General features: G+C 39.1%; 1 protein-coding gene and 1 long non-coding RNA gene across 3 annotated transcripts in view; both read left to right on the plus strand.

The window, feature by feature from the left end:
* The window catches only part of PDGFC (platelet derived growth factor C), a 252,731-nt gene that overhangs the window by 82,242 nt on the left and 156,242 nt on the right, over window positions 1-14,247 (plus strand). The window lies entirely within an intron of this gene.
* LOC139176714 (uncharacterized) overlaps window positions 1-14,247 on the plus strand; it is a 99,816-nt gene that overhangs the window by 71,643 nt on the left and 13,926 nt on the right. Inside the window, exon 2 of the long non-coding RNA XR_011561127.1 lies at window positions 1-14,247. This exon is cut by the window's left edge and continues 50,416 nt beyond it; it is cut by the window's right edge and continues 13,926 nt beyond it. This is a non-coding gene — a long non-coding RNA (uncharacterized lncRNA).

Here is a 14,247-nt window from a genome sequence, read left to right on the forward strand (position 1 = left end):
CTTGTGTAAAATAGATACCTAGTAGTAAGCTGCTGTGTAATACAGGGAGCCCAGCTTGACTCTCTCTGAAGACCTAGAGGGGTGGGATATGAAGGTGGGTGGGAGGGAGTCTCAAGAGGGAAGGGATATATGTGTGTGTGTGTGTGTGTGTGTGTGTGTGTGTATGTGTGTGTATATATATATATATATATATACACATATACTTGTAGCTGCTTCACATTGTTGTACAGCAGAAACCAATAGAACATTGTAAAGCAATTATCCTCCAATTAAAAATAAAAAACACAAATGTTTTGTGCATATATTATACTATGAATACACAGACAGATATATACATAGAGTTTATATCTCTGAGGAATTAAGGTAGGATTTAGCACTTTTATGACACGTGTTTTTTCTGTCGATTGTTATCCCCAGTTAGGTATAAATGCATTTGAATTAAAATTGAGGGCAAGAGGAGAAGGGGGCAACAGAGGATGAGAAGGTTGGACGGCATCACTGACTCGATGGACATGAGTTTCAGTGAGCTCTGGGAGTTGGTGATGGACAGGGAAGCCTGGCATGCTGCAGTCCATGGGGTCGCAAAAAATTGGACATGACTTAGCCACTGAACAACAGCAACAATAGCACTTTTGTGAAAACCTTATTTTTATAGAAATAGAAGATTTAGAGTACTAAGTGGAACCTCATGCTGGTTGGTCTCTAGTCTCACCTTGTCAACAGTAGGGACCCTGTTCACTAACAGAAGGTCTGTGTTTGGACAGTCACTTCTATGGTCCTCCTGTGGAGTGGCCCTTACATAGAGCTCTCTTAGTGGTGCGTTCTGTGAGGGAACAGACAGATATAACATGTCATCTGAACTCACAGGACTCCGCTTTACTTGCAGAGGCAAGAGGAACACATGGAAGATGGACAGTTCATAATTGGATGTAATTGTACACTGAGTTGCATGCAGCTTTGCTGATTTGCATGTCCAGTCTGTCCAGATCATCAGGGGTATCGGTAATAAGAGACAGGGAACTGAAGAATTCAAGGATGGGTCAAAATCCATAAAGAGGACTAAAATGAGTGAAGAACTTATGCACTGGTGTTTGTTCATTTTTTCTTTTAACTTCTCAGACAGGATCTCTGTCTTCTCGCTTATTAACCAATCAGTCCTTTAATTTTCTATTTGGTGGAATCCCAATTATTCTGCAACATCAGACTCCCATTTCTTGAAGGTATCATTAACTTAAAAATTTTTTAAATTTTATATTGGGGTATAGTTAATTAACAGTGTTATGTTGGTTTTGGGTGTACAGCAAGGTGATTCAGTTCTCCGTTTACATGTATCTTATTCTTTTTCAGATTCTTTTCCCTTACAGGTTATTACAGAGTATTGAGTAAAGTTCCCTGTGCTATGCTGCAAGTTCTTGTTATGCTGTAATTTTATGCTCCCTGTGATAGATTTCCTGTTTATGACCTGCCTCTGAACAAGAGAATGAAATTGTTTTGAATATAAATTGAATTACTGCCATGCATTTACTCAAATTAATTAATTAGTTGGTGAATGTTTTTAATGTATGTTTAGATACCTATTGTGTACATTACAGTAGTGATGAGACCAACCCTGCTGGGACAGATTTTTCATCAAAGGCAGAAATGTCACATACTGTTAAAAAGATCTGTCAGTCCTTTATGGAGGGACTTAAATCCTTGGCTTTAGCATGAATTTGGGGGGAGACCTGGATAAATAAGTAGCCCAGTTAGAAAGTTAGATTGATAATCTAAGTTTTGAAATTCTACATTATATGTTTAGACTATAATTAGGCTTCTTATTTCTCAAAAGATTTTAAAACAGCCTCTAATAAAACAGTCAAGATTTGAAGGGGGAGTTAATACACCAGAATTTTTGCTACTATATTTGTGATGATAGAGTAATACATTGTGTCATGGACATTCTTTTACTCATGAATTAAAAGATGTGAATGCATAATTAGTTGAGCAGTTGTTTTTGAGTACCTGATATATATCTGGTACCTTGGAAGATATTAGGAATAAAAGGTGAATTTTAGTTAATTCACCTTCAGGAAATACATAATCTAAAGGGAGACCTCAAGGTCTAGTCTGAGAGAAAAACATAACTAAAGGGAAAAAAAATCTAACCTCTGCTATGATTTTAATGGAAGACTAGGAAATATAATATTTACATATATTTCCATCTTAAGATGTCCAAACATTCTGAGTTTCAAAATTATATTTGTTTTGCTTGCCCTTTGAGCTAGTTAGTGTACCTCACTGCTGGTTAACCAAGCATGGAAACTAGCAGACCAGTGTGAGCAGTAATTGTGTTCACTGTTGCTTCATCATGAAGATTTTTTAATGGGTGATGAACGAGTTCATAAATAAATCCAGCAGAACTCTTTTTACGTCTCATGTCCCTGGGCACTTTCTCTCCCTAAATGATAAGACTGAAGTTGAAAACATGTATTGCTACTGTTGTATATAATGAACAGAACAGTTCTTTTCACATTAAGAAAACTAGATTCTCAGGCAAATATGGTATCACACACACACACACACATACACACACGTGTGTGTGTACAAATAAACTCATTAATAAAAAAATAGACTCACAGACATAGAAAACAAACTTCAGGTTGCCAAAGGGAAAGCGGGGAGAGATAAATTAGGAGTTTGAGATTAACATATACAAATTACTATATATAAAAAGGATAACCAAAAAGGACCTACTGTTTAGCACAGGGAGCTCTAACTCAATATCTGGTGTTTACCTATAATGAAAAAGAATCTGAAAAAAAAATGTTCAGTTGCTAAGTCACGTTCGACCCTGTGACTCCATGGACTGTAGCAGTCCAGGTGCCTCTGTCTTCCACTATCTGCCAGAGGGCTCAAATACATGTTATTGAGTCGGTGATGCTATCTAACCATCTCATCCTCTGCTGTCCCCTACTCCTTTTGCCCTCAATCTTTCCCAGCATTAGGGTCTTTTCCAATGAGTTGAGTCTTTGCATTAGGTGGCCAAAGTCTTGGAACTTCAGCTTCAGCTTCAGCATCAGTCCTTCCAATGAATATACAGGGTTGATTTCCTTTAGGATTGACTGGTTTGATCTCCTTGCAGTCCAAGGGACTCTCAGGAGTCTTCTCCAGAACCACAATTCGAAAACATCAATTCTTCGGTGCTCAGCCTTCTTTATGGATCAACTCTCACATCCATACATGACTACTGGAAAAACCATAGCTTTGACTATACAGAACTTTGTCACATTTACTTGCTGTATATTAATGAGATGAAATCAGCTGAAATCATATAAATTTAACATTTGTAAAATTTGAAGGATTCTTCTTTCTCATAATATTTCCCCTATCTTCCTTGTAATAGAAATAGGTCGTGAAACCAAACATTGTCATAATTATTACAATGCATATACTTCAGAAAAATAAAAATACTATGCGATAATTTTATTGGGCTTCAGTATTGGTGAGAGTCCACCATGTGAATCTACTCATGACTACTGGAAAACCATAGCTTTGATATATGGACCTTTGAAGGCAAAATGATGTCTCTGCTTTTTATTTATTTTTTTAATTTAAATTTATTTATTTTAATTAGAGGCTAATTACTTTACAATATTGTATTGGTTTTGCCATACATCAACATATGCATTATATAGGTTTGCCATAGCTTTGCTTCCAAGGAGCAAGTGTCTTAGTTTCATGGCTGCAGTCACTGGCTACAGTGATTTTGGAGCCCAAGAAAATAAAATCTGTCATGGCTTCCACTTCTTCCCCTTTGATTTGCTGTGAAGTGATCCGGCTAGATGCTAAGATCTTAGTTTTTCTAATGCTGAGTTTGAAGCCAGCTTATTCACTCTCCTCTTTCATAAAGAAAAAATTATTTCAGAAATGAAGACTAAAGTAGGAGAACCAAAAGAGTGCATAAACATGACAGATAATGCCTTAAGAGAAATGTAAAATGAAAATGAAAACTAGATATGTAAATTTTATTTTATTTTTTGAAGGTTTTCTTTTATTTTTTTAATTTAATTTTTTAACTTTACAATATTGTATTGGTTTTGCCATATATCAACATGAATCTGCCACAGGTATACATGTGTTCCCCATCCTGAACCCTCCTCCCTCCTCCCTCCCCATACCATCCCTCTGGGTCGTCCCAGTGCACCAGCCCCAAGCATCCATTATTGTGTATCGAACCTGGACTGGCGACTTGTTTCATACATGATATTATACATGTTTCAGTGCCATTCTCCCAAATCATCCCACCCTCTCCCTCTCCCATAGAGTCCAAAAGACTGTTCTATACATCAGAGTCTCTTTTGCTGTCTCGTATACAGGGTTATTGTTACCATCTTTCTAAATTCCATATGTATGTGTTAGTATACTGTATTGGTGTTTTTCTTTCTGGCTTAAAGACATTTTAGTGCAGTTTCAGGTTCATGGCAAAATTGAGGGGAAGTTACAAATTCCCAAATGCCCTTTCCCTCCACACGCCCCTCGGCCTCCACCACTGTCAGCGTCCCCACCAGATTGGTACACTGATTATAACTGATGAGCGTGGTTTGGCACATGATTACCGCTCAAAGTCCAAGTTAACATTATGGTTCACTCTTGGTGTCACACTTTCTATGGGTTTTGACAAAAGTATAATGATGTGTATCCATCTTTATGGTGTAAATAGTATTTTCACTGCCCCCCAATACTCTGTGCAACTGCCTATCTGACCCTCCTTACCTCCTCTGACCCCTGACATCTGACAGCCACTGAAAATTTTACTGTCTCCATAGTTTTGTTTTTTCTTGAATGTCATAGATTAAATCATACATGATGCCAATCTTCAGATCTTTCACTTAGTAACATGCATTTAAGATTCCTCCATGCCTTCATGATTTGATAGCTAACTTCTTTATAATCCCTGGAAAAGGAAATGGCAACCCACTCCAGTGTTCTTGCCTGGAGAATTCCATGGACAGAGGAGCCTGGTGGGCTACATCTGTACAGTCCATGGGTTCAATGAGAGTCAGACACGAGTGAGCGACTGACACTTAACTTTCACCCTCATCAAGAGGCTCTTTAGTTCCTCTTCTCCTTCCCTCTGCTGTTAGAGTGATAGCATCTGCATATCTGAGGTTGTTGATATTTCTTCTAGCAATCTTGATTCTAACTTGTGTTTCATCCAGCCCAACATTTTGCATGATGTACTCTGTATATATGTTTAATAAGCAGGTTGACAATATACAGCCTTGTTGCACTCGTTGCCCAATTTTGAACCAGTCAGTTGTTCAAAAAAATATATATATAATATATGTGTGTGTGTATATATGTATATATATGTATGTGTGTATATATATACATACATATCAAACATCAGGTGCTTTTAAGACTCACCTGTTGTTACTTTGCTGTACATCTGCAACTAACATGACATTGTTATACAACTATGCTCCAATGTAAAATAAAATGTTTAAATATCTGTATGGTGTACAGGGTGATGAGGACTTAGCCAGCCATGTGCCAGGTATCTGTATAGTTGACTCCAGAGCACTTAATAGGAAGGTCAAGTCCCCCAAACATGGGCAGTACCCAGCCTTGCGAGTCCAGAGCCTTGCCTTAGGGGACCAAAACAGTGATAACCAATTGCATGCGCCTGCCTGAGCAAACAATATCGTGGTCCAGTGTGCTTGCTCAGGTCTGTTTACATCATCAGTGTCATTTGCTGAGAAATTATAAGTTCAACTGAAATCCTTTGGCTGCATAGTTCATTTATAGAATTTCTGTAACAAAAGCATATTTGAGTTTCCATCCGTATTTTAATGTATTATATAGTTATACTGTTCTCTGACTCTCTTCATAATAATCCCTCGGGAGTTTATATCCTCTCTTAGACTCCCTGTTGACTGTTCATCAAAGATTAGGGCAGTATTCTGTTATGATTATGTGTCATTTTCATTTCTGATTTGTGATAAGAAAAATGATGCCAACATTGGAGAAAATGAAAAAGTAATTAAAATAATCTCGACAACAAAAGTAAAACAATACATTATATCAAGAATTGATTCTGGAGCCAGACCATTCATTCTGTTTTAAATGTGTTGCATTTTTATAGGTCCTAGGACCTCAAAGATGGATTGAGAAATGTCACTTTTGTTAATTATGCCTGCAGTGGCACCCCACTCCAGTACTCTTGCCTGGAGAATCCCATGGATGGAGGAGCCTGGTAGGCTGCAGTCCATGGGGTCGCTAAGGGTCGGACACGACTGAGCGACTTCACTTTCACTTTTCACTTTCATGCATTGGAGAAGGAAATGGCAACCCACTCCAGGGTTCTTGCCTGGAGAATCCCAGGGACGGGGGAGCCTGGTGGGCTGCCGTCTATGGGGTTACAGAGTTGGACATGACTGAAGCGACTTAGCAGCAGCAGCAGCAGAGTGTAATCTACATAGGCAGAGCAACTGTCATTACTGGAGAGTATCTGACCCTACTGATGCCTCAGTGGTTTCTGGCTTTACTGTTGCTTTTTTTTTTGTAATCTGTCTTAAAATGTAGACATCATTCTCCCCCGTTTTAATGATAAGGACTTACAGGGTCAGGGATCTTACCTGTTTCAGGTTATATAATTGGTAGGGCTAGCATTGAGCCTAGCCTTGGCTGTGTTCAGAGTTTATGCAGACTAAATCAGGACCTCAGGGTTCAGAATATGCCAACTGGATGATAGCCAGCAGGTCCCATGTCTAGGCAAAATAGAACACCCTTCTCATCACAATAGTGGCATTTGGAATTACAGGGTTAGTTTGTGTTTGTGTCCAGGTTTTTCAGTTATACAAATCTTTACTGTGCTTTGATGCTGATAGAAAATTTATTTTTCCAGGAAATGATCAGACTTTTAATGAAAGCTCTCGCTTTGGTGGAAATGATCAGTGAATTATTTAGCCATAAGGCCAGCTACCTCTACTCAGTGCTGTGTCTTAGCACACATGCTAAGGGAGGGAAAGGTTCATATTGTTTGCCTGAGTCTGCACTTAACTTATTTAACTGATCACTTGACAAGTTTGCTGAAAGGTTAATCTGAGGTCAGTTCAATTTGTCTCTGGCCACTGGCCAGGTGGAAATCACTATTCCTTTCTGAGGGTGGAGGTCATAAGACTTTGAGTGTAATATCCACAGTGAAAATGTAATATACGTGCATATGTGTTACCAAATAAGTGTATATGATGGGGAACAGAAAAATTTAAACATTGAAATGATATAGGGAGTATTTGGTTTAAAAAGCTATTCTTTACATTTATGTTTGTTACTGTATTGCCATAGCAAGATTTACGTGAAACATTGTATAGTTCATTAAGGGTTTTTTTTGTTTGTTTGTTTTTTTACTTTAGTCTTTCATTCAACATGAATTGAGCGTCTATTTACTCTATGTTATAAATCAATTAAAGAAATTACAGAGATCTTTGCTCCTACTTCAAGATCTCAGTTTAGTGACGAGGGCAGTTAAACAAGAGGGCTGCACGTGCTTTGGCTGCACTGGAGAAGGGGAAGCCTTAACTTACAGCAACTCAACATCAGAAAATACCCCAAAAAACCCAATGAAAAAGGAAGAGAGGACCTGAATAAATGTTTTCCCAAAAAAGACAGACAGATGGCGAACAAGTAAATGAAACAGTGCTCAACATTGCTAATCATCAGGGATGTGCAAGTCAATACCAAAATGAGATGTCACCTTACATCCATCAGAAGGGTATCATCAGTAAGATCACAATAACGAGTGTTGGTGAGCATGTGGTGAAGAGGGAATCCTCGTATACTGTTGGTGGCAATGTAAATTGGTGCAGCCAGTATGGAAAACAGTATGGGAGTTTCTCAAAAAATGAAAAGAACTACTGTATGATCCGGCAGACCTACTCCTGGGCATATATATGGAAAAAGTGAAAACACTAATTTGTAAAGATACATGCACCCCGGTGTTCACAGCAGCACTGTTTACAATAGCCAAGACAAAGAAACAAATCTACATGTGCATGAGATGAATGGATGAAGATGTGGTACCTATATAGACACGTATACAGGCAGCAACATGGATGGATCTAGAGATTGCCATACTAATGAAATAATAAGTCAGATGGAGAAAGATGAATGTCATAGGATATCTCATATATGGAATCTAATAACGAAAACTAATGAATAAAAAGCACAGAAATTGTCTTGCTTTTGTAAACAAACCAGTGGTTCCCTGAGGGGAGAGAGAATGGAGAGAGGCAAGAGAGGAGTAGGGGACTAAGAAAGACATACTTCTCTTGATCAAAATACAAAATAAATAAATGACAAGGATATATTGTACAGCACAGGGATTACACCCTTTATCTTGTAATAACTTTTGATGGAGTATAATCGGTAAAGATACTGAATCGCTATGCTGTACACCTGAATCTAACATAATATTGTAATTCAATTGTAACTGAATTAGAGACACAAAAAAGAATGCATGCAATACTGTAATGGGGGCGGTGCAGGGGAGGCTCTTCCAAGAAGCCAAGACTTTATTTCCAGGGTCTGGAAGGTGAGGAGGGAGGGTATGGGCAGAGGAGGGTGTCCTAGGTGAGGCAGCAGCCATGCAGGATGCTGAAGCAGGGAAGCCTGGGATTCAAGGACCAGAGGGAAACCGGGGGCGGGAGGTACATCGCTCTCAGGCTAGCAGAACCACAGCCTCCAGCAGGAACATCTGGTTTTTGCAGTGGTCATCCCCCACTTTCCTGGTCCTCCCCAGTCTCTGGATGGATGCCCCTGCTCTGGTCCAAGAGTCAGTGCTTCCAATTGACTCCCCTTCCTGTGTGTTTTCCCCTCACTCAACTCATGTTACTTCCAGCCAGATCCCAACCTCTTTGTAAACCCTGGAGCTCACAAAATGCAGACCACCAGTATGCATTAACTCAGACTACCTGCTGAGGTGAAATTAAACACATACATAAAACTAAGGAATGAACTGAACAAATAGCTAAGAAAATCCCTACACCTACTTCTAGGTATCATATACATTTTCCCCTGATAAGCCAATACTTGGACCCTTCAACGCTAAAAAAAAAAAAAAAAAAAAAAATGCTGTTTTTATGCAGCTTACTAAACCTTTCAGGTAAAGCTTGCATGCTGCTGCTGCTGCTAAGTCGCTTCAGTCATGTCCAACTCTGTGCGACCCCATAGACGGCAGCCCTCCAGGCTCCTCCGTCCCTGGAATTCTCCAGGCAAGAATACTGGAGAGGGTTGTCATTTCCTTCTCCAGAAGCTTGCATGGCTACTGTTTATATATATACATGAATTGGATTCTTTGTTTCACAGAGAATGGCAATTAACTGCTGTTGAGAACTGGGCAAAAGTCAAGATTATTTAAACAAAAGCAAGACAATTTCTGTGTGCTTCAGGTCTTCTTTTGGTTTTGAAGTTGGCTGTGTTTAGCTGGTCCACGTGGGTTGGTTGGAGGGAGATACAGAGCTTGACCCACAAGCTCTAGTCAGTGAATGAAGCCTCCGGTTTTACACATTGAACTCCAGGTTACAGGATTGGTATCGTAGACACCTGGACAGGGATGAGGAATGATACAGGGAGTATGACAATAACATGGGCCTTGAAAGTTGTACATGTTGAAATCCCAGTTCTAATACTTGGGCAGGTGACTTGAATCTGTTCAGCCCGAGGACACTTTCATGGACTGTAGCAATAGTGTATGTTCCTTCTCCATAAATCTGGGACACTGTGTGGATCAGATGCTGTCTTAAATACAGTCAGGCCTCCTCCACACCCATGGACTCAGCCAATCTAGATCAAAACTATTCTGAGAAAAAAATATTCCCTGAAGATTCCAGAAAGTAAAACTTGAATTTGTTGTACACCCCAACAATTTACAGGGCATTTACATTGTTAGGGATTGTAAAGTGTCCAAAGATGATTTAAAGTATACTTGAGCATTTTGTGTAGGTAATATCATTTTATGTAGGGGTCTTGAGCTTCTGCAGGTTTTGGGGGGGGCGGTCCTGGAACCAATGCCTTGTGGATACCAAGGGCAGACTGTGCAGATGTGTTAGGGAAAGTATAAAATGTGATGCTCACTAGGCCTAATGTATAATAGGTGTGATGTTTAGAAAAACTTCCAGATCTGTATGCGAGATTCTGCAGACACATCTGGGTATTTGAGTAAATGAAAAGAGGAGGAAAAGAGTGATAACCGTGAACAGAGTTAAGAAATCATGACTGAGGGCAAGATTGGTTTGTCTCTGCTCATGAAAAGTAGATTTCTGAAGATAATAGCTTTGAGTGAAAAATGGGAGGCTTGTAATCATGCAGAATAATGATCATTTGTATTCTTCATCCCAGCGGTACACACACAGTATGTTCATTCTCTCGGAGTTCTGGGTGGTTCACAAAGGAATCATTACATGCCACGCAGTTCAACAGTACTTTAGCCCTAAAGAGTGACTCAAGGCATTTAGCAGACTGAGTTTGAAAAAAACTTGTTTTTTTTTTTTTTCTCAACCCTGTAGTTCTTGGATGAACAGTTCCTGTCTCTAATTATATGAAAGTTGTATGTACCCTTTTCTTCCATCCTGTTGTGAATACTTCATGCAGGTACCTGCTGAACCCTCAAACACAAATGTGCAAAATTGACAAACGATAAATATACACTGTTGGGGGGGGCAGCTTTGGAGGAAAGAGGGATGAGATCCTAAAAAAGAATGATGTGAATTGCAAGTAAACAAAACAGAGCAAGACTGAGTGATGTGAGAAGAAATCAGAGCAGCAAGTAAAATAAATCAATACAGAAAGCGAGGCAGAAAGAGGAAAGAGCCTCCTGAGGATGGATTTCTGGGTGGTGGACAAGGAAGAAGCAGCAGCATGTGATGAGGGTGAGGGTGCTCTGTGGAGAATGTTTTGATCTAAAACCTAAGTTTATATCTGAATTTATAATCAGTAAAGATCTTGTGTCTTTAAAGGATCTGTTGAACTGAATTAAGTTATGAACATGTAGGTGGTATAAATATGCATAAAGTTGAATTCTAAAACAATGTTCCTGAGGTGACCAGGTAACTAATTGCAGCTTTAAATGCTGTGTCACAGTGGAAAGGTGCTTTCTTCTTTATGTTATTTAAATACCAGGATGAGTAGCATCTTAGGTCTGTTTGACCTGGGGACTCACACATGGTAGCCATGGTTTAATTTCCTGTTGGTATTTATCAAGCAGAGATTAAGAGTATTATTTTAAAGAGATTCCTAATAGAAAGCTTTTTGAACTGTTATGTAAATTAGGGTGTCAGTTTCTGCTTATCTTCTGTTCCCTCCAAGTCTTGAATTTCGACTTGCTTCTTGTCCTGAGACCAACATGGACTCTTACATTTCTTTTAAAAATTGATTCCTTTTTTAAAAAAGATTTATGCCTTCTGTGATTGTCAGCCTATTATCAATGAAGCATTTAAATATAACCTATGTAACCTATGTGACCTCTGGCAGAATAGTAATGCTCCTATTTGATGATAACACACGTAATCTGTCCTTATTCCCAAAAGAGAAGTGTGAGGACCATCAGTGGAGAATGGACAGTGAGCCGAAATGGGTTCCTTGCATTCCCTCCCTGACTTGTTACTAGACAGCAGAGCTAGAGAAAGTCTTTCCAACAGATTGACGTTAGACTTTTACATAAACAATTGGAAACAATTGGCATAAATGCATTCTTAAATTGGTTTTTCACACATATGCTAAACTGTGATGCTGTGAAACTTCATGGTGATCTTCTTCCTCACATTCTAATAAGTACATGATCTAAAGAACATTTGAATGCAGAAATAAGCTTCTTAATATTAGGTCATGTTGCTTTGTTTCTGAATATATATTATGTGTATGTGGTTGTGGTTTAGTTACTAAGTCATATCTGACTCTTGCGACCCCATGGGTAGTCCACCAGGTTCCTCTGTCCATGGGATTCTCCAGGCAAGAATACCGGCTTGTTTGCCACTTCCTTCTCCAGGGGATCTTCCCGACCCAGGGATTGAACCCCTGTCTCCTCCACTGCAGGCGGATTCTTTATCTACTGAGCTATTCAGTTCAGTTCAGTCGCTCAGTAGTGTCTGATTCTTTGTGACCCCATGGACCACAGCATGCCAGGCCTCGCTGTCCATCACCAACTCCCAGAGTTTACTCAAACTCATTTCCATTGAGTTGGTGATGCCATCCAACCATCTCATCCTTTGTCCCCTTCTCCTCCTGCCTTCAATCTCTCCCAGCATCAGAGTCTTTTCAAATGAGTTAGCTCTTCACATCAGGTGGCCAAAGTATTGGAGTTTCAGCCTCAACATCAGTCCTTCCAATGAACACCCAGGACTGGTCTCCTTTAGAATGGACTGGTTGGATCTCCTTGCAGTCCAAGGGACTCTCAAGAGTCTTCTCCAACACCACAGTTCAAAAGCATCAATTCTTTGGTGCTCAGCTTTCTTTATAGTCCAGCTCTCTCATCCATACATGACTACTGGAAAAACCGTAGCCTTGACTAGATGGACATTTGTTGGCAAAGTAATGTCTCTGCTTTTTAATATGCTGTCTAGGTTGGTCATAACTTTCCTTCCAGGGAGTAAGTGTCTTTTAATTTCATGGCTGCAATCACCATCTGCAGTGATTTTGGAGCCCAAAACAATAAATTCTCTCACTGTTTCCACTGTTTCCCCATCTATTTGCCATGAAGTGAAGGGACCAGATGCTATGATCTTAGTTTTTTGAATGTTGAGCTTTAAGCCAACTTTTTCACTCTCCTCTTTCACTTTCATCAAGAGGCTCTTTAGTTCTTCTTCACTTTCTGCGATAACTGAGCTATTAGGGAAGACCATTATGTTTACCATCTGAGCCACCAGGGAAACCCATGTATATATACACACAGTTTCTAATACAGGGTCATTATATAAGATACTAATAGCTGCAGGTTACAAAACACTCAAGTCCTGGCCTTACCTATTACATTTATTGTCTCTTATAACAAGACATCCGGAGTTCAGGCAGGTTCAGGATGACTTAGTTTCAGGGCTCTGTGCCATGGTCACCAGGCTCTTTAAACGTTTACCTCCATCATCCTTGGCCCATAGACTTCAGACCTTGGGCTCATCCCAGTATCACCTCCTGACGGAGCTGTGTCCAGACATAGGAAAAAGAAGCTTCAACATAGCTTTTCAAATTGCAGTTTTTCCGTCATTGGCCAGAAATGGATCTCAGGCTTCTGTCTGGAACAGTCACTGGCCACATGGGCAAAGACACTGCCATTCATTTTATTAGATCATTTCTGAGTCTATTTTTCTGAAGGAAAAAACCCAAGATTCTGTTAACAGCATATAGTTAGAGTGGGATGACAGTTGGCGTATTAACAAAATTGTGTCTGCCAAATACTAATTTGCTATATTTCATATAACCTGCTGAATGATAGAAACCGCTATTTTTGTACAGAGATTTTTTTTTTTTTTTATAAAGTCTCAACTGAAACAACAAGTCTTGTAGGAATAATCATCAAGGATGAAGTAGCATTTAATCTTTTGGTCATCTACAAATAGTTCCTGGTACTTTGGCATTTTACTGACAGATAAGTGAAGTCTCTACAAAATGTACCCCCCAATATACTTACATTAGTAGTTATGAATTTATGTAAGAGACCTTGCTACAAGTTTCTCTTGCTGTAAAATAACCTTCCCCAATTCTTATCTGCATCTGAGTTCTTATTTCATTTCTACCTACCCCCGCCCCCCGAAGTATTGCTTCCTGCTCAATTGGGTGTAGGTTGGGTTTTGCAGTGCAACATTTTAATAATTGAATGGGAATTCTAGCTGATAATGATCAACCTAGGAGATAAAATGTAGTGTACTATTAAATCTTTCTCTAAATGTGCTAGGATGCTAAAAGAATTGCCAAAATTATTTTGTTATACTAGAAACTGAAAATAAGGAATATAGATGGCTACATCTTAGGAAATGAAACAGCAGCAATTTGACAGTTAATGAGTGCTTCCTTCGAATTACCAGTTGATATTTTTATTTTTCTATGCCATTCATATTTAAACTTTAGAAATGTCGAGTGTTAAATCATACATGCAGTGTGAAAGGGTTCATAAATATTCTAACCTTTATTAAATGCATTTTTATTAATTTTTACAGCCCCCACATTTTTGAAACTTACATTTTCACTGACCTGTCTGTTAAAGGTGATGTTCATCATTTG

This window comes from Bos indicus, chromosome 17, assembly GCF_029378745.1.
Source record: "Bos indicus isolate NIAB-ARS_2022 breed Sahiwal x Tharparkar chromosome 17, NIAB-ARS_B.indTharparkar_mat_pri_1.0, whole genome shotgun sequence".
Taxonomy (NCBI): domain Eukaryota; kingdom Metazoa; phylum Chordata; class Mammalia; order Artiodactyla; family Bovidae; genus Bos; species Bos indicus.